We start from the raw sequence: 19,029 nt of genomic DNA, 5'->3' as shown, positions 1-19,029 counted from the left end.
GGTGGAGACAGAAGTTGTCACCTTCACTAGCTGCCTGTTCACTTCCTGCCCATAACTGCCATCTCTGGGATTGGATAGAGCCCACCCCAGGATAGCACCCTTCTCCCAAGCCACCTACCCATCCCCATTTCCCAGGAAGGGTAGGGGCTGGGGGTGGCCAGCAATTCGATTTTAATTTCATAGCAGAGCAGTTGATTCATGACTCTTTGTCGCTGGCGTTGACTCCCGTAATGACTTTCCATCAAAATGAAAAGTGGAGTGACACCACTCATTATTCCTGCTGCTTGTTATCTCAGTTCTGGGGAGGGCCGCCCCCTCCCTGCTGCCTTTCAGCCGTCCGGGACAGTGAGTGATGGCCCCTATTAATCACCGACCCCGCGGACTCTGGCGGACACACGCTATCCAAAGGAGAGAGAGATAAGGCCGCATGAACTGCTCGAAGCCGCTCCTATCGATTAATGTCAGCCCACTGCTTCCCCCCAATCTTTGCCTGGTCACCTCCTTTTGGGGGAATTGGGGGTTGAAATAAGAAATCAGGAATTGAGAAAGGGAAGATACTAGTGTTGGAAAACTGTCCAGAATAGAAGGACATAAAGGAGCATGAGTGGTCTGTGTTTTGCTTGTGGCCATTCTGGAGACTCAACCTGGGGCACAGTCTGCTGTCCATGGTGGTCCCTTTCCCTCTGAGAGCATGCCCGCCACCTCCAGGCCTACCTGGTCAGCTGCCCACTCTCAGCCTCTCACAGCCATCAGCTCACTGAGGCATGCTACCCTTGCCAGCTCTAATGTCCCTGCCCAGTCACCAACTGTCACACAGACTCCATTGCTTACAGGGCCAGACGGAGCTGTAGGGAGAAACCCTAAGGATCATGTGACCCTGGAAGGCCAGGTTCAGACCTCAAAGCTCTTGCTTCTTCCCCACAGATGAGCACAGGGCCTGCCTTCCCTGCCCCACATCCGGCTAGCAGGGAATTGTACTGAGGTTCGGCCACATCTGCAGGAGGGGAAATGGGATTAGATAGAAGGGTTTCTCAGATTTTGGGCACTTTGGTAAGCAGTGTAGTTAGTGGACTGTTCTCAGAAGGGTTAGGCCCTTTTTTTTTTTTTTTTTTTTTTTTTTTGCTTATCTATTGAAATGAAGCCTCCCCCACTCCTAGGCTGAGGTAAGTTGTTTCCTTAAATCCTTTAACCTGATAATGCTGGGTTTATTCTCCAGAACCTTTAGTCCTCTTTGCCTTCTGGATCCCCACAACCCCCTGGCCAGGCCAGAAACACAGAAGTGGCCCACCTGGCTGGCTCACCCCATGTAAAGGCAGTTAACATGACTTTGGGAATAAATCCAAATCCCCTCAGCTTTACTCTGGTGCATTTAGGTTCCTACTCATTTTTTTCTCAGAATTGCCACAGGATCACCGTAAGGGTTAATAAGCTGAGCTTTGACAGTTCTTGGAAGAGTGCCTGCTCGGGGGTACCCTCACAACGTGAACACTTTGTTTTGGATGATGGGACAAGCTGGGCATGGTAGCATACACCTGTAATCCCAGTGGCTTGGGAGGCTGAGGCAGGAGTATTGCAAGTTCAAAGCCAGCTTCAGCAACTGAAACTTGGCTGGTGGGACAGTGACAAGGCCTATCCTTCCTGGCATGATTTGCCCCCTTAGAAGGAAGAAGTGAGGCACTCTTGGATGAGCTTGAAGACCAGCTTCCTGGCAGTCAAGTTTCCAGTTGTAAGAAAAAATTTGGAGAAAGAGGTAGTTCACAAGCCAAGATTATACCTTCCAGATTCTTAGTTTGAGGTGAATTCATTGCCAAGAGAACCCTATAGTTTCATGTTGACTCTTTCCCTACCTCTTTTTAGGGAGGATTTAGGGCAACGCCTCTCATGGCTTAGCTAGGATTCATCTCCCTACTCAGGCAAGAAGCAGAGCCAACCTTTCCAAAATCCTCTCACCCTGCTAACTCCAGCCCACTAACTGCCTCTGCCCAAAGGAAACCTTTCTTCCTGTATAGTGTACCCTGTCCTCTCAGAGTGTGGTTCTCTGTACAGACAACGAAAAGGATCCCTTTGCACTGCACCCTGCAGTGGATGATCATGAAAATGGATTGGTGTAGTGCTAAAGATTGTGCTGGGTTCTGGCCCGCTGAAGACTTGCCAAGAACACACAGACCCTGACACATCTAGAACTTGCGGCTGTGGCCAGTGCAGGGCCAGGGAATGATCTGCTCATTCAGACCAAACATCACCCATCCAAAGAATCCCCTGCTCCAGAGAACTGACCTGGAACCAAGGACAAAAGAAAAGCACGCCCAGGCCTTCAGGAGCAGGCACTAGCCGCCTGGGCTGTGGTCCTGCTCCCTCATGTGCATCCCCCATTACAGCGACTCCCCCCATGTTGCTTATGTTTCTCCCCTAGAAACCCAGATCCTATGGCTCTTCTCTGCCATTTTCTACACTCCTATCTGTCCTTCTACTAATGTGTATTTCATCTTTTAATTGCCACTTGCATATTCTTCTCCTCTCTCCTCTGCCTTACTTGCATGTACAAAAGCTAATAAAATAGGGAGCCCGGTTGTAGCTCAGTGGCAGAGCACTTGCCAAGTACCAGTGAGGTACTGGGTTCAATCCTCAGCACTGCATGAAAATAAATAAAGTGAAGGTATTGTGTCCATCTACAACTAACAAAACATTTTTTTTTAAGTAATAGGAAGACAGGCAGTGCAAAATAGTGGTTATTAGCATATTCTAAGATCTGAGCTGCCTGGGTCAAATTCTGGCTCTTCTTTCTCCCTGTGTGGTCTGGCATTAGTCACTGGACCTCTCTGTGCCTCATGTCCTTCACCTATAAAGTAAGGACAAAGATACTACAGACTTCAGAGTGGGCAGCTATGGCGAGTGTGTGCAGGGGCTTCCTGGAAGGGCTGGGGTATGGTTTAGTGGTAGAGCGCTTGGCTGGCAATTGTGAGGCCCTGGGTTCCATCCCCAATACTGAAGGGGTGGGGGACACAGGGGTAGTGCTGGCATAGTAAGACACAAATAGTTATTGTGAGAGGGTGGCAGATTGGAAAGATCCTGAACTTCGGCTGTCCCCCGTATCCCAACATCTCCCAAATAAAACCATTATGATCCCCATGTACACTGTAGTTCTGGCATTTCCTATCTCCACCGGTTCCGTTAATAGCTTTCCGGTTTCTTTTGGCTCCCCTCCAACCCACCCTTCCCATTTGCTATGGGCCCTTTTGCCCTACTCATTTCCCTGCTTAGAAACTAATGCCCTCTTTGCTCCCCTAATTCCTTGTGTAGCAGGTCAACACTTGATACTGGATTTCTCTCTCTTCTCTGTAGCTTCCTTCCCACCCAAGAGACCAGTCGCTCATGCAGCCCACGTCCCCAACCCTTTTCCTGGCTCCCTGGAAGCCTTTCCCACTCAGCTCAGATGAGGCCCAAATAGTTAGTGGACATTTCCAGAATTAATCCCTCTATCGTCATCAGCATTCCCAGACCCCCCAAGGGTGGGATACATGTCCTTAGGAGAGCTTTGTTGGTTGCATGATAAGAGCTATTGTATCCCCTTTGCAATCTCAAAGTTGACTTCTCTGAATTTCAGTTGTCTTAATGATCTCTCTTCAAGTGACTGTGACCCCTGAAATATTATATCAGGTGATTCACAGATTAGCAAAAAGGAAGAGTCCCACAAAATGCTAGAAGTTTTGGGAGAACATTGGGGTTAAGTAGGCTTTTAAAATGGACTGATGGACCAAAATCCCTCCACCCTTCACCGACATCCAGGGAGAGCACCTTGCCTGAGGATCTTCTGGGCCCATCTCTCCTCTTTCCCTGTTTGTGGAGAACATTTCTAGGAAGGAAGGCAGAGGCCTAGGGTCACATCCTCTTGGCAAAGCAATGACGTCATTGCCTCACAGACACAGGGTTGCTACCAAAGCAGGGCCGGAGCCCTGGTGTACCAAAAGCTGCTCACGCTCACTCGCTGGGCTTTGAACAAGTTGCTGTGGCCCAGAAGTCTGGCCTGAGAGCTGCCTCCAGGCTGCCATCCTGCATGGCAAGCTGGGCCCAGCAAGAGGGTGTCAAGGCTGCTGCAGGGCTGTGGCACCCCGGGGCACCAGCTGACCTGGATCCCCCTGTGTCCTCCAGATGCCCTTCCTCTCCAATGACTGGGACAATCGGGGCCTCTGAGTAAATTGGCCCTGAGTAAACTCTCCTTAGCCAGCCTGCTACCCTCCTCTCATTCCCCAGGCTTCAAAGAAAACCAGTTTGAATATTTAAACTTCTCCTGTGTGTCTAATAAAAAGTTCTGCACTATTTAACGCCCCAGCTATCCATTACTGTCGGGAGCTGCCCTCTCCCTCCCAGTGTCCCCCTCCCTCCCTGTCGCCCAAACCGTGGCGCAAGGCAAAGCCATTTGTCAAACTGCTCCTGCCACCGGCTGCGCTTGGCTGTGTCTGAAAGGACAAGCCGCCCCACAGGGGAAGGTGGGAATGAATAAAGGGGCTATGCAAATTGCTGCTTAATCTGCAGAGAAACACCCACGCTTTGGGGAGACGCTCATTACTTCTTTTAACTGTGATTAACGGGCAAATTAAACCCAAGCCCTTAACTCTCTCCTGGCATAGGACTTGAACGCAGAGCCCTGGGCTGGGGGGAGATGGAGGGGCGCCTCATCTGTAGTGGAATCTAAGCCCCTGGGACTATGGCCCTGGAAGTATCAGGGTTGTCTTGTCGGCAGGGTAGGGAAGGAGGAATAGGAGCCACAGGAGGGAGAGCTGACCCATCACAATCCACCTTAATCCACAGGGAGGAGGAATTTAACTAGTTCTTTCTCTGGGGTTTCTTTCAGCCACTCAAGAATCAAGGTGGGTAGTCCCCCCTCCCTGGGTTTATTGCTCTCCTTCCTCCTCCAAAAAAAGAAAAAGAAAAGAAAAGGAAAGAAAGAAAAGAAAAGAAAGAAAGAAAGGCCAGGAACATGCCTGTAATCCCAGCTGTTCAGGAGGCTGAGGCAGGAAGATGGCAAATTCCATCCAGCTTGGGTAACTAAGCAAGACCTCTCTCAAAATGCAAAATAAAAAATGTTGGGGATGTAACTCAGTGGTAGAGCACGTACCTAGCACATATGAGGTCCTGGGTTCAATCTCTAGTACCATAAAAGAAAAAAAGAGAGAGAGAGAGAAACAGAAAGAGAGACACAGAGAGAGAATCCTTTATACCTCACCTTCCTGAACATTCCCTAGATGGGGCCAAAGTGGCTTTAGCCGCACAGAGTTGATGGTCAGACCAGCCCTAAACTTGTGACTGGAAAAGTGTGTAGAAGGTGCCTCCAGATGTTGACTCCAATAGTGACCATAAGGCCTACCAACTAGGGTATTTTTATGGAAGCAGAGGCAGGGGGTACATAGGCTGTGGACACACGTGGCCGAACTGAGAAGATGAAAAGGGATCAAAGGCCCAAAGTACCTCTCTTTGCTACTTACTCCATTGGTGGGGTTTGGGTTTGGTGATAAGTTATAGATAACATAAAATTTATCCCTTTAACCCTTTGGGACGTACAGTTAGTTCAGTGGCATTCACACTCTTGTGCAACCGAACACCGAGTTGTCCTGTGTGACCTATAACCACCCTCCCACAAATAGCGGCAACTGAGGCAGTCCTCTGCAGATAGACGTGTCCTGTTTGAAATGCAGGAAATCAGAGCCTGTCGACTGGAGCCCAGGAGGTTGACAGGGAGGCTTGATGCTCAGAAGGCAGGTTTGGGTGGAAATCCTGTAGGGACTCCCTGTTAAACACAGGTTTCCCCTAAGCCTGAGTGATTAGGAGGTGAAACATGACATGCAATGGTGACAGACTGTCTGTCAACCTGATGGGGCCGAGGAGAGACACAGGCCCGTATTTTATTTTGTCGTGGAGTCGATCAGTAGGTCTGTCATAGAAACCAGGCCTGACAGCTCCCTCAGCCACTCTGCTCTCTTTTCTTAACTCCCGAAGCCCAGCTCCACCATCTATTAAAACATCCTAGGCTGTCAGGGATATTAAAAGGCTCTGTCACTCCTTCTTAAAACAGTCATAAATACAATCTGGACGCTAGCATTTGGGCAGGAGCCCCGGTGTTGAATGGGAAGAGGCAATAGCAGATCTGCCTGCCTCTCTTGACAGCTCGGGCTTTGGCACTGTTCAAATAGGGAGCCTTGGTCTTGCCTCCTTTTCTTCTCCAGCTTCAAGAAGCAGGGCCCTCTCCGACATCTGCTGATGCCTGTGTTTTTTAAGCAACTGTCCTGAGCATACTGAGTAGCCTTTGTTAGTGCAGCCACAACAAGAAGCTCATCTTGGTGCCTCTATCACCTATACCATACCTACCCTGAATGTCTGCACAAGGAATCTGCTTCCCAGGCCTCTCCAGGTGGTGAGAGTTGGGGAGATGGTGATGAGGGCCCCAATTTTTTTTCCTCCACAATGAAATTTGCCTCTTTTCTCTTTTCTACACTCCCTGCTTCATGTGGCCTCACCCATCTTGCTACAAAGAGTCTTATGGGGGGGCCAGAGACTGACCTGAGGCTGCCCAGGTGGGCTCCCAAGAGTGAAGGTTGGACTCATAAATCTTACCAGTGGGAGACCCCAATCAACCCAAATCTTTATATGCCTTCAGGCTACAGCATCACAAATCTGTCAGTGGGACCCTGGTAGCTCCCAGGAAGAGGTTTCTTCCTTGTAAAATCTCTGGTAAGAAAGGCCCCTGGCTTCTTGCCAGGGTCTGGCTCCTCTTCCCAAAAGCATCCTAGTTAGGATGGAGGGTGCTTCTCCAGCTTGCAGCAGGGACAGAGAGACATGAAACGACAGATCAGCCACAATTCCCTGGCAAATTCTAATTCTGGGTTCCCTCGCTGTTCCTTAGGCAGGGTACTTACCTAATATCTAGTTTGCTGAAACAAACACCAAATGCCCTGCCCATGACCTTCTGAGTTGACATCAGGGTAGCACTCAGGATCCTGGCATCATGAGATATCCTATCCAGCGTTTATGCCCAGAATCACTTCCCATTTGAGAACTTTCACTTTACCTTTGATTATATTTGAACTATGGACTATATTTGTTTTCCAACAAACTTATCTTTTCAGTTGGTTTTTCAAATTTTTCACGTCAAGAAGTGTCAGACTGGGGCTGGGGTTTTAGCTCAGGGGTAGAGCACTTGCCTAGTCTGTGTGAGGCACTGGGTTCCATCCTCAGCACCACATAAAAATAAATAAATAAAATAAAGATATTGTGTACATCTACAACTAAAAAAAATTAAGTGTCAGACTTTTATCTTTCTATCTATAATATTAAATGAATAACTTATTCCCCTGTGTGCAATCCCAGTGGGTAGGACGAGGGCCTATGTGTGGATGTACACAGGAAATCTGTCAGAGGGAAGCAGATTTCCACCTAACTTAGGATGCCCTTTCTGACAACCAAAGGGACCCCCACAAGGGCACAGGTAAGAAGTCACATCACTGACTGTATCAATATGTGATGGGGACACAGAAGAGGATGGAGGGCTGGGTCAGATAGATGTCTCTGAGAGTCAATGATTTGGTGTGTTCAGAAGCAGGACAAGGCCTAGCAGCTGTTCACCAGCTGCCTTCCATGTGGCCATCTTGCAATTTAATCCCAGATGGTTGGACCCCTCACCCTCAAAGGTCACCAGGCCAGCTGCAGGGTAGTGGGCAAACCCTTCTTCCCGCCAGTAGCCCCTAGGCAGTGTCTGACCTGGCAGGCAGGATGTGGAGGGGAAATGAGAGGAGAAACAGCTGGGAAATCCCACCCGTCACCGGGTGGAGAAAGGCAGGCCTGTCTCCCTCTTCCTCTCTCCCCTCTTCTCTCTCCCTTCCTCTTTCCTCCTCTTGGCTTGCACTGCCCCCTCCCCTGCTTCACCTGCCTTTCCTTCTCCCCCTTCTGCCCTCTGCAGCCCGCCCAGAGCCCTCTCCTCATCTCCATGGCAATAAAAGGGGGAGTGGGGGTGGGCTGTGCCCTGTATTTTTAGCTGCTCCATAATAGCCCCTTTCTCTGGGGATACAGGGGCTGCCTGTGGAACTAATCTTTCCCTGCCCATCAGCTCACAAAGGGCCAAGGAAGCCCCTCCCTCCGCCTGGGCCGCCCTCTGTGACCCCGGCCCTGCTTCCGGGTGTGCTTCCAGCCCTCCAGGGCCTGCAGCTGGGCCTCTCTCACGGGATCCTGAACACAGGCAGGGTCACCCCGGCTGACCTCCCCCAAGGACAGAGGTCAAGCCCCCTCTGGGGTCTCTGATGTGATTGGAAGGGAGCTGGGGTGGGAGGGCTGTGGGGGAGGGGTCCTTCTCTTTTAATGTACAATTAAATGACTCCCTGTGTGTCCCTGTCTCTGCCTCTCTCAGGCTGGGTCACCTGGTCTAGGACCCCACCCTTTGGCATCCCAGCTCAATTCTGGTACTTTGGGGCTTGGTCAAGCCTGAGTCTGAAGTATCAGAATCATAAAATCCTAGCAGGACAAGTGGGGGACATGGTAGAGGGGCAGCGGGGCCTGCAGAGTGGAGTCCCTCTGCCTTTAAAGCTGGGACTTGCTTGCTCCAACCTGGCAGCCGTGGAGCAGGAAGGAGTCTCGGGCTCCAGGTATCATCACTCAGCTCAGGCCAGGGCACCCTCTTGTCAGTCAGTTAAAGAGAGAGACGGGCCCATCCCCAGAGAAGTATCTTGCAGGCCATGGGAGAGTGGCACCTCTGGCTGGGAAGCCAGACAGCTGAGCCCAGAACCAGCTACACCACCTCTAGTCACAGTGCTGCTCTCCTCAGGTGTAGACCAGGAGTAGCAAAAACAGTACCGACCCCCTATGGTTACTGTGAGAAAGAATCTGTGCGTTAGCCCAGGAAGAGCGCTCACAGGAGAACTGGCCACTGTCCATGCCACGTAAGTGTTAGCTATTATTAATATTGATTTGTTATCATTGGGTCTCAGCGGACCTGATTTTCCAGAATAGCACTCATTTCAAATATTCATAGCTATTGTCCCTAAACGTTCCCTCTCTTTTCCATGTCACATGTGTGTTCTGATTTCTGATGAGAAATAATTTATGATCATTCTTACTTACTTGGCTGATGAAAAAATGCACATTTTGCCCATGTGAACAGAGGTTTCAAAAAAGGAACACAGCCAAACCAAAAGGGAGCCATCGGCCCTTATAAAATAAAGCCAAGCCGAAGACAGGAGTTGAGAAAGGTGGAAGGAGGTTTGGTGGGAGCTGCCGACAGTTAACCTGCCCAACTTATCACCATCATCATTTCAAGAGAGAATTTAATGTTCTCCCTCTGTGGCCCCGTTTGCTCCTGAAGAGAAAAAAAGCTATCTCAACCCATACATGCTTTATGAGAACATCACTTGCTTATTTTTAATATGACTGTCCTGGCACCTCCGCTACAGCTGACCACCAGTGAACTGTGGGCCTTGAATTCTGATCACTGTCCCCATTTCTGCAAATGTTTCCACACCGTCCTACAGGAGGTAAGAATCAGCCTTTGGCCTACAGTGAAGAGGCACGGGCTGCAGCAGGAACCTGCTTCCCCATCTGGGCATGCAGAATTTGCGGGGCAAGGCTGAGGCAGAGAGCAGCAGAGGAAAAAGGGATCCATGTGGTGTGGCCACAGGAAGCACCTTAGACTGTGCATCTGGAAACTTCCCTTGGGCAGTCTCCAGCTCCAGGATCTAGCCTGGACTTTTGTCTTCACCTATAGAATAGGAAAAAGGCATTTATGTATGTATGTATGTATGTATGTATGTATGCATGTATGTACCGGGGATTGAATCCAGGGATGCTTTACCACTGAGCCACATCCCTAGTCCGTTTTGTTTTTTATTTTAAGACAGGGTCTCACTAAATTGCTTTGGGCCTTGCTAATTTCTAAGGCTAACCTCGAACTTGCCCTCGCCTCCCAAGTAACTAGAATTACAGGTATGCGCCATCATGCCTGGCTAATATAAGATTTTTTAAAACTTCTTTTTCTCTTGACTATTTTTAATCACTTATTATGTGTCAGGCTCTGCATTACCCCTAAGCTACATCCCCAGCATTTTTTTGTTTTTTATTTTGAGATGATGTTGATAAGTGGCCAAGGCTGGCCTGCAACTTGTGATTCTCTTGCCTCAGCCTTCCAAGTAGCTAGGATTACAGGGTGCACCACCAAGCCTAACCTCATTTAACAAATTCTTGTGCTATTGTATATGATGCTAATTTAATTCCTTTTTAGGAAATTTAGGCCCCAAGAAATTAAGAAACTTGCCCAAGATCACACAGCTGATAAGAAGGGAAACTGGTTTACAACATGGATGTGACTGACTCTGGGGTCCAGTTCCCTAACTATTAGGCTACACTGCCTTCCAGGGAAATAACCACTGTCCTACTACCTGGCAGGATGGAGTTGGATGAGCCTGCAGGAGTGAGAGGGCTCTGTCAACTGCATAGCAGCATAACATCAGGTGGTGTAAAAAGCTCTCCCAAGGCACAGGCGCCTGGGGTCTGATGTCTGCCATCAGTCGAGACCACTGACCTGAGTAAGCTAGCAAAGGACAGCAATGCCCAGAAAAGGACTGAATTTGAATTTAGCAATGAATAGACCATACCATTGCAATACTCACTAAATTGAAGACTTGGTGAGTATTTAGCTCTACTGGGGATTGAATTCAGAGCCTTGTTCTAAATACCAGGTAGGTGCTCTACCACTGAGCTACGTCCCCAGCCCTCTTTATTTTATTTTGCTGAAGGGTCTCACTAAGTTGCCCAGGATGACCATGGATTTATGATCCTCCTGCCTCAGCTTCCCAAGCCACTGGGATTACAGGTGTGTCCCACCATGCCCAGCTGGCAACACTCACTTTGTTTGGAAGGATGTTTTATTTATTTGGCAACTGTGACTAGACAATCCTGGGTTAGCTGTGTCTCGTGTTCGGTGTCTTCCCACCGCCAATAAGGGTGTTGTTCTTTCTGATCTCCCTGGATCACCCTCCAAGGCTCTAAGACAAATGGGGTTATGGTGCAGTTGAGGGGGGCCACTGCTTCTCAAGCTCCCCAGATCCCTGGCACCACACAGAGCTGATGGCATTGGGAAGGTGAGACCAGAGAGAAGCCGCCTGAGGCTCTGAAGGTCAGGAATTGGCGGGGCTGACATGAGGGCACAGAAGTGGCCGGGGATGGGTGGGTGGAAGGCAGGAACAGATGCCCCTGCATGTGTCTCCCAGCCCAGTCCAGGCTGAGGGTGACCAGCAGGCTGCTTGGTATTCTGCTCAGGAGCTGCTGCCTGTCCTGCCTCCTGGCTTCTCTGCCAGCAGGGCCTCCTCCCCCAGCCCAGCCTGGGCCATGCATTATCCTCGCAAGATTGAGGACCTAATGGAGGTGATCAGCACCCTGGGGGGGAGCTACTCCACCCAAGCTCAAGAAGGAGGGCAGAGTAGTGCTAGTTGGTTCCTCTGCCCACCCTGAAATCAGGATGTGCTTGAGGGGGTCCCTGGAACTAAGGAGGGGCTCCTGGCACCCCCTCTGGGAGGACTCTATACAACTTCAGTTCAGGAGGCCTCATTGCAACCTTCTTTCTCCTCCTCTCCACGGGATACCCGCGACGTTCAGGGTCCTTCTAGGGAGACCCCAGCCATGGCCGGTTCCCTTGGAGGAGCTTTCTGCTTGCTTGGGAAGGGGTGTTCCTGCCCCTCCCCACCCCCTTGCCTGCCTGCCAGCTGGCCAGCACTGGAGCCGGCCCTCTGCTGCCCATTGTTCCTGAGCCCTCCTCCCATGGCTGGTGGGGGAGTCTCACCCCCCCAGGTCAGGAGCACAGGGCAGCCCCTCCCCTCCCCTCCCTGGGCTTCAAAGGCCCAGAGGGAATAACCCTTGCCATGGTGGGCCTCCCCTCTGAGAACTGTGAGGGGGCAGCCACCCCCAAAGCAGCATTCAGTGGCTCCCTGGGAGTGAGTGGAGCAGGCCAGGAGGTGATCCTGGGAATGCAGGAGGTCAAAGAAGGGGAGCCCCGAAGCAGAAAGCCTGGGAAAGACTTGGGGCCAGGAGAGAGGCGGCAAAGGTGATAGTGACAATGGAAAAATAATATTGCAACTCCCAACAGCAGCTCCAACTTAATACAGCACTCACTGCATCTCATCCCAGTGAGCCATATCATTTTGTTTGCCCTGGAACTGGGAACTACCAGATCAACATTGCACAGATGGAGAAAATCTGGCTCAGAGGGATTAAATAACTTACCTGGTGTCACACAGGATCTGAACTAGATTTGGACCCACACTGTTGGCTCTGGAAACTTTTCCTGACCACAGTGTGGGGCAGTAGGCACCTGGGAGGGAAAACAGAGGGGGTCAAGAGCACCCAGCTCCAAAACACTCAGCTGACTTCATAGGTATCTTCAAAATGTCTCCTGCCAAAGAACATTCAGGGGTTCAAGAGGCAGTTTTCTAACTGAGCCCACAAATCTAGGAATTCTCCTCTTCTTTCTAGCCCCTCTTCTTTTCTAAGCTCCTTCACGCCTCTTCTTCCCAAGCTAACACACTCCCCTCCCACCATCTGCTGCCAAGATGGCCGACACTGCCCACCTTGCTTCCCTGGGGATGGAGGGTCCAGGACTCAGCCCTCCCCCAGGTGCTGTAATTTGAGGGGCTGCCCAACTGGAATGGTCCCAGGCCCTCCCCAGATTGCCCTCCCACCACTGTGAGTTGGCTGGCCTCTGGCCTCTGGCCTCTTCTGCCATTAACCCTGTCACCTGCCGGACATCAGCCCCCGGGTCCAGGCTGTCATCCGTGGCCAAAGATGGATGGGGGGCGACTGGGAGGCATAAGCAGCGACCCTTTAATGAGATCTGGCGGGGGAGGGCTGGGCTCTATCAGGCTGTAGCAGGGCCAGGTTGGTGATAACAGGCCCTTGTTGAGCGTGACCCCGTTTCCTTGGGTGGAGGGGAAGATGGTGGAGTGAGACGCTAGAGAACAGGCTTAAGAGGCACGGGATTCTTTTGCCACCCACCCCCACCCTCCCTTCCCTCTATCAGCAAACCAAACTCCAGGGGAGATGGGCAGAGGCTGGGGATGATCCCTCCCCACCTCTCATTCCTTCTCCTTGGCACTGTGACCCCAGCTGCTAGGGAAGAATTGCAGGCACAAAGAATCACTAGGAAACAGAGACCAGCTGCCTGGCTGGGGCAGCCACAAGTCAGTCCTATGAGATGTCCTGTCTCCTGACCACACAGAGAGACATTGGTGGGAGGGAGCCCCTGTGGGGTACTGTCTGTAGAGAGGGGGGTGGAAGGTTGGGGGCTGTCTTTAGAGGTACAAGGAAGAGGTCCTTGTTGAAGCAGATTAAAGTATGGGAGAAAGGGGGAGAAAAGTTATTGGATGTCTCCCCACCCTTTTTTCCAAGACGATTCCTGAATTTTATTCATTCATTCATTCATTCATTCATTCATTCATTTATATTTTTGGCACTGGGGGTTGAACCCATGGGTTGCTCTACTACTGAGCTTCCTCTCCAGCCCCTTTTGTTTTCTTTTAAGACAGGGTCTTGTTAAGTTGCCCAGGCTGGCCTTGAGCTTGTGATGCCCCTTCCTCAGCCTCCCCAGTAGCTGGGAATACAGGCACGAGCCATTGCACCCAACTTGGGCAATTTTAAAATAAGGAGATGTCAGAAAGCATGGGTTTTAGCCTTTCTTTGTGCAGATGGGGAAACAGATGCCCAGGAGAGGGGAAGAGATCCACCCAGGTAAGTAGCAGGACCAGCACCAGAATCCAGGGCTCTAGAAGACCCAGGCCTGCCCTTTATTGCTATGCTGCCATTTTTTCTTACCCAGGAAGAAAACGTTATCAGGAAGAAAACATTATAGCTGCTAGGATAACCACTCCTGAATTGTCTAAAAGGGTTTGCTGTTTCCCAACCTCTCCCTTCCCCACCTCAACACACATAGTGCGTTACCCAAGGACCTCAGTCTTGGGGGGAGAGAGGTGAGGCTGCTTGTTTCAGCCCAGCTTGGAATGGGGAATAATTCATTCCCTGAGTACATGAATGAGGCTGTTTGAAAATAGGGCTTTTAAAGTATATATTTTAGTTGTGGATGAACCTTTACTTTTATTTAATTTTTTTTTATGGAGTGCTGAGAATCAAACCCAGGGCCTCACACAAGCTAGGCAAGCACTCTACCACTGAGCCCCAGCCCCAGCCCAGGCTTTTTAAGTTTGAGGAGCTTCCCCCACCCCCTATGAAGAGTAAGAAAACACATCCACTGGGTATCCAGCAAAGATTGGCTAGGAGACCCTTAAGCCACTTTCTTCATTTTGTGTGTGTGTGTGTGTGTGTGTGCGTGGTTTTTTTTGGTACTGGGGATTGACCCAGGGGCACTTTACCTTTGAACCATATCCCCAGCACTTTTTATTTTCATACAGGGCCTTACCAAGTTGCTAAGGCTGGCTTTGAACTCGCAATCCTCCTGCCTCAGCCTCCAGAGCCACTGCGATTACAGGTATGCACCAGCATACCTGATTAGCCTGCTTACTTTGGCATTAATCACTGCCTGGCCATTCCTAGAGCTTTGCTTTGGTGTCACCTGCAATGATGTCTCTCTTCCCTCCATATGACAGTGGAGTATGTGTGGCATTGGGAAATTGGGGAGTCAGGAGCCTTGGGATTTGGTCCGACTGATTTATTATCATTATTTTTAAAAAAAATATTTAGAGGCAGGGTCTAGCTAAGTTGCTTAACAGTTCACCAAGTTACTGAGGCTGGTTTTGAACTTTTTATCCTCCTGTCTCAACCTCCTGCTGGGATTAGAGGTGTGCACCACCACACCAGGTTTGAACTGAGTTTTTTGTTTTGTTTTGTTTTTTGGTGCTAGTCAAACCCAGAGCCTCGCACATGCTAGGCAAGCATTCTACCACTTAGCTATATCCTCAGCCCTGGTCCTGGTGAGATACACAGTCCTTGATAACCTTTCCCATCTTCCTGGACCTCAGCTGCTTCTCCTTTAAAAGGTAGTTTTAGGCCATAGTCTTCTCTTAAAAGGACTAGAACCAAGCTGGACACGATGGTGCATACCTTTAATCCCAGAGACTCGGGAGGCGAGGCAGGAGGTTTACAAGTTCAAAGACAGCCTCAGCAACTTAGCAAGGCCCTAAGCAACTCAGTGAGACCCTGTCTCTAAATAAAATATAAAAAGGGCTTGGGGCACTGGGGTTGTGGCTCAGTGGTAGAGCACTTGCCTAGCATGAGTGAAGCCCTGGGTTTGACCCTCAGCATCACATAAAGATAAATGAAGATATTGTGTCCATCTACAAATTAAAAAAAAATCAAGAAAAAGAAAGAAGAAGAAAAAAAAAAAAAGGACTGGGGATGGCCCCGTGGTTAAGAACCCCTGAGTTCAATCCTTGGTACCAAAAAAAAAAAAAAAGATCAGAAGTAGTGCTGCACTATGACTGATTTATATGGGCTCCCAGAGAGCCTTCAAAGATTAATTATGTGAACTTTCCAATTAAAATTTTTTTTTTGTAGTTGTAGATGGACACCATGCCTTATTATTTTTATTTATTTATTTATTTTGTTTATTTTTATGTGGTGCTAAGGATCAAACCCAGTGCCTCACATGTGCTGGGCAAGCGCTTTGCCACTGAGCCACAACCCCAGCCCCTGAAGTTTCCAATTTTGCATTGGCACTTCTGGCTGAAACGGGCCAATGCTACAAACTGAGTCTTCTCACTGTTTGACTTTTGTCAGCACACCACGACCAGAAGTCTTAATATGTAAAAACAGAGAGAGGCAGGACTGCTTGGGCTGAAGTCAGGGTGACCTTGCTTCTACACCAAGCTTTGCCCAAATCCAGGACTTGAAAACGGTTAATAGCTGAAGCTTCAAATCCATCCTAGCTCTGAATTCTGTGTGTCTAAGTAACAGGCCACAGAGACAGTGCAGGAGGGTGAAGGAAGAACAACAAAGAGGCTTAGTTTCCACAACTGTATTTGGCTAATCAAGCCCTGGCCCTGCAGGCAAGTTGGCAATGAGCCCGGAAGCAGTTCAGGCAGAGGGGCCACAGGGGCTGTCCTGCCCCAGATCTCTCAGTGGGAGGCAGATGGATGGTTTCAGGGGAGGGAATGTCACCCATCTACTCTTCCCAGCCTCACTTCCCCAGCAACTGTTTCCTTGCCTCCTTGGTGATGCGACACTTCAGGTACAGGGAGAGCTGGAGCCATAGAGGACACCCTGAATGGGCTTCTCGGTGTTATGTGACAGGGACAAGGCTAACCACAAGTGGAGGCTGAGATTCCAATGCAGGGCTCAACCTGCAGCTCCCATAATTCCCGACCTTGACAACTTTTGTTTTCCCATACCAGTTTGTGGGATGGGGCTGCTAAACCAAGGTTAAAATCTATTTTAAATTTATTCTCTTTGATCAGGAAGGCAGAGACTACAACCTCATTCATCATGTAAAGGGGCCCACCCAACAAGCATGTTTCGCCCCTACATTTGCCAAGGTTCTGTGAAGAATTCCATATTTCCAAGCTTGCCTGCTTTCCGGCCTATTAGAATTAGCCTGGCTGATTTGTTTTAGCTGGGGGTAAATACCAGCAAATAAAACTAGCAGTCTTCATTCTGCCTTAGCAAATACAGAAAAATTAAATAAGTTCTTCCCTACGGCTAACCTCAATCTCTGCGGCATACAGTCCCCCCTATGTATGATAACTGCTGATGACTACAAAATTTACTTTTACTTTCTTTCTTGAAATGCTGGGTATCAAACCCAGGGCCACATGGTACATGCTAGGCAATCGCTCTACCAGTGAGCTACCGTCCCAGCCCCTAGAATTTATCTTCTCTACTCTGAATGTTCTGGGTTTTATTTCTTCATTCAACAAAAATTGATGCAGCATCTACTACTAATTGCGGAATCCTTTTCTAGGCTTGGAGAGACAGCAGTATACAAATGGACATGAGCCTTGGCCTTTTGAGCTTAGAGAACTGTCGGGAAATCAGACAGTTCAACTAGCCACAGGGAGATGTGGGATCTGGGGTAAGGGTAGCATCCTGAAGAAGTGGAGCCTTGACCATGGCCTTGGGATAAGTAGCAGGGAGTCCAGGGAAGGACCTGGAGGGTGGGGAACATAGCTGCTGGCAGAGATACCAGCCTGCGTGGGGCTAAAGGTGAAGGAGCCTGGCAAGTTCAACAAACCCAGTGCAACTCCCTATAGCTGGGCACTGTGCCCCAGGAACCTTTCTGGCATTTTTAGTGTCTTTTCCAGAAACCCTTAAAACCCCCCTCCTGGCTCCACAGAGCCCAGAGCAAGACAAAGAACTTCTGTCTGATCAGCTGAGCTGGCGTGAGAATGGCCTTATTTATGCATCTAACACGGAGCTGGGTTGTGCGGGACCAGCTCCGCCGCTGACTCACAGTCGGCTGTGTGCTTTCCACTGATGCCACAATGTCTATCCGGGATTTTATTGCTGTCTAATTTCCCTTTCGGCTTCTTCTTAAAAGCCTTGTCTCTCTGCTCTCTTTTTCTTATCTCTTTCTTTGAAGGGGAATATGTCGAGAATATGTGGGTTTCAGGGAAACCTGCACCCCAAGGGTGATTCTCCAGCAAAAGGCAGGTCCAGCTGAGATTTGCAGGAGAAAGCTAATTAGTTGAGGCGAGTGATCTATCTGCCCATCAAGGAAACCGGCCCCATCCCTGTCTTATTTGTGCTATAGGGGGGGCGGGGGGAAGGGTGGAAGCAGAGTCAGCCCCACAGTGACAGGGCCAGGCACAATGGAATCTCTGCGCAGAGTCTCCTGGAGGGGAGGGCGAGGGAGGGGGCGGATGCTGGGTGGCTTGGGAGCCATGCCAACAGATGGGTCTGCCTGGGTCCCTGACTAAACCAACCAACCCTTCCCAAGCCCAGCAGCCAGTGCCCCAATATTTCCCCCTGGGATCCCAGTGAAACAATAGGGGCCTTGTAGGAATTCACTGGTCAGTGATAGTTGGGTGGGTGGGATTGGGGAGGTTGGGCAGGGCAGGCATGTGGCGGGTATGCCTGGGGTACCCCATGGGAGCTGAGCCAGCCCCGGCAAGGAAGATGGGTTGTTTTGGTATTCATCCTCCTGCAGTTACCAGGCCTCCACGCCTGCCAGGCTGCTGGTGTGGGAGCCCAGCCCCCTCCCCAAAGGGCCCCTGAGAGGGGCTGGGAGTGGGGGAAGGCCACCCGTGGCCTTGTGAGGCTGAAGCACAAGCTCCTTCCTCAGCTGCCAGGGAAGAATTTAATTACCAATTAAAGCCCCCTCCATCTGTTTCGGGCCTGCCAGAGAGCTCTCTCTACCCTTTAATTACATCTCTGACAACAATTTAACTCAATTAGCTGGTAAACACAGCAGAATGCAGGCAACCCAGGGCACCCTCTTGTCCCTGCCATCTGTCTGTCCGTCTTTTGCCTTCCCTCTGCCTCTCAGTCTGTCTGTCCTGCCCCTGCCTCCCCATCTTGACGGCTCCCCGAAAGACCAAGTTTTCTCTTCTCCTCCATCACCTCTTGTCTGCCCTGCACCAGCTGGACTTTCCCCCTGGCTTTTGTCACTCTGTCTTCCTCTCCCATCTGCTGTCTGTCCATCCCTTTGCTCGGCTGTCTTGGTTTGTTCATACCAACTTCTTCACTTTCCCCGGCCAGGCCAGGACTGTCTCCAGGTATCCCTTCTTTCCTTTTCTCTTTTCCTCTCCTTATCAGTCTTCTTTCTTCTTCTCTGCCTCCCATCCTGCATTTAACCAAACCACCCCCTTTTCATGGTTTTCCCAAGTCTCTTTCTGGGTTCTCTCCCTGCCCCTTGATGGCTCCCTTCACTTTTCCACTCCACACGGACAAATGTGAGTCCTACCTTCTGAGCTCTCTTTGTCAATCACTGGCTAATAGCTTTGTGTATACTGCTGCCTTGAATTTTTACAGAAATACCTTGACATAGGCGTCATGATTCCCATTTTACAAGTGTAATAACTGATGCTCAAGATATTTTGCAATGCCCCAAGGTCC

This window comes from Spermophilus citellus (genome assembly GCF_964194105.1).
Source record: "Spermophilus citellus genome assembly, chromosome: 17".
NCBI classification, from domain to species: Eukaryota; Metazoa; Chordata; class Mammalia; order Rodentia; family Sciuridae; genus Spermophilus; species Spermophilus citellus.
This window is presented reverse-complemented; position numbering follows the sequence as displayed.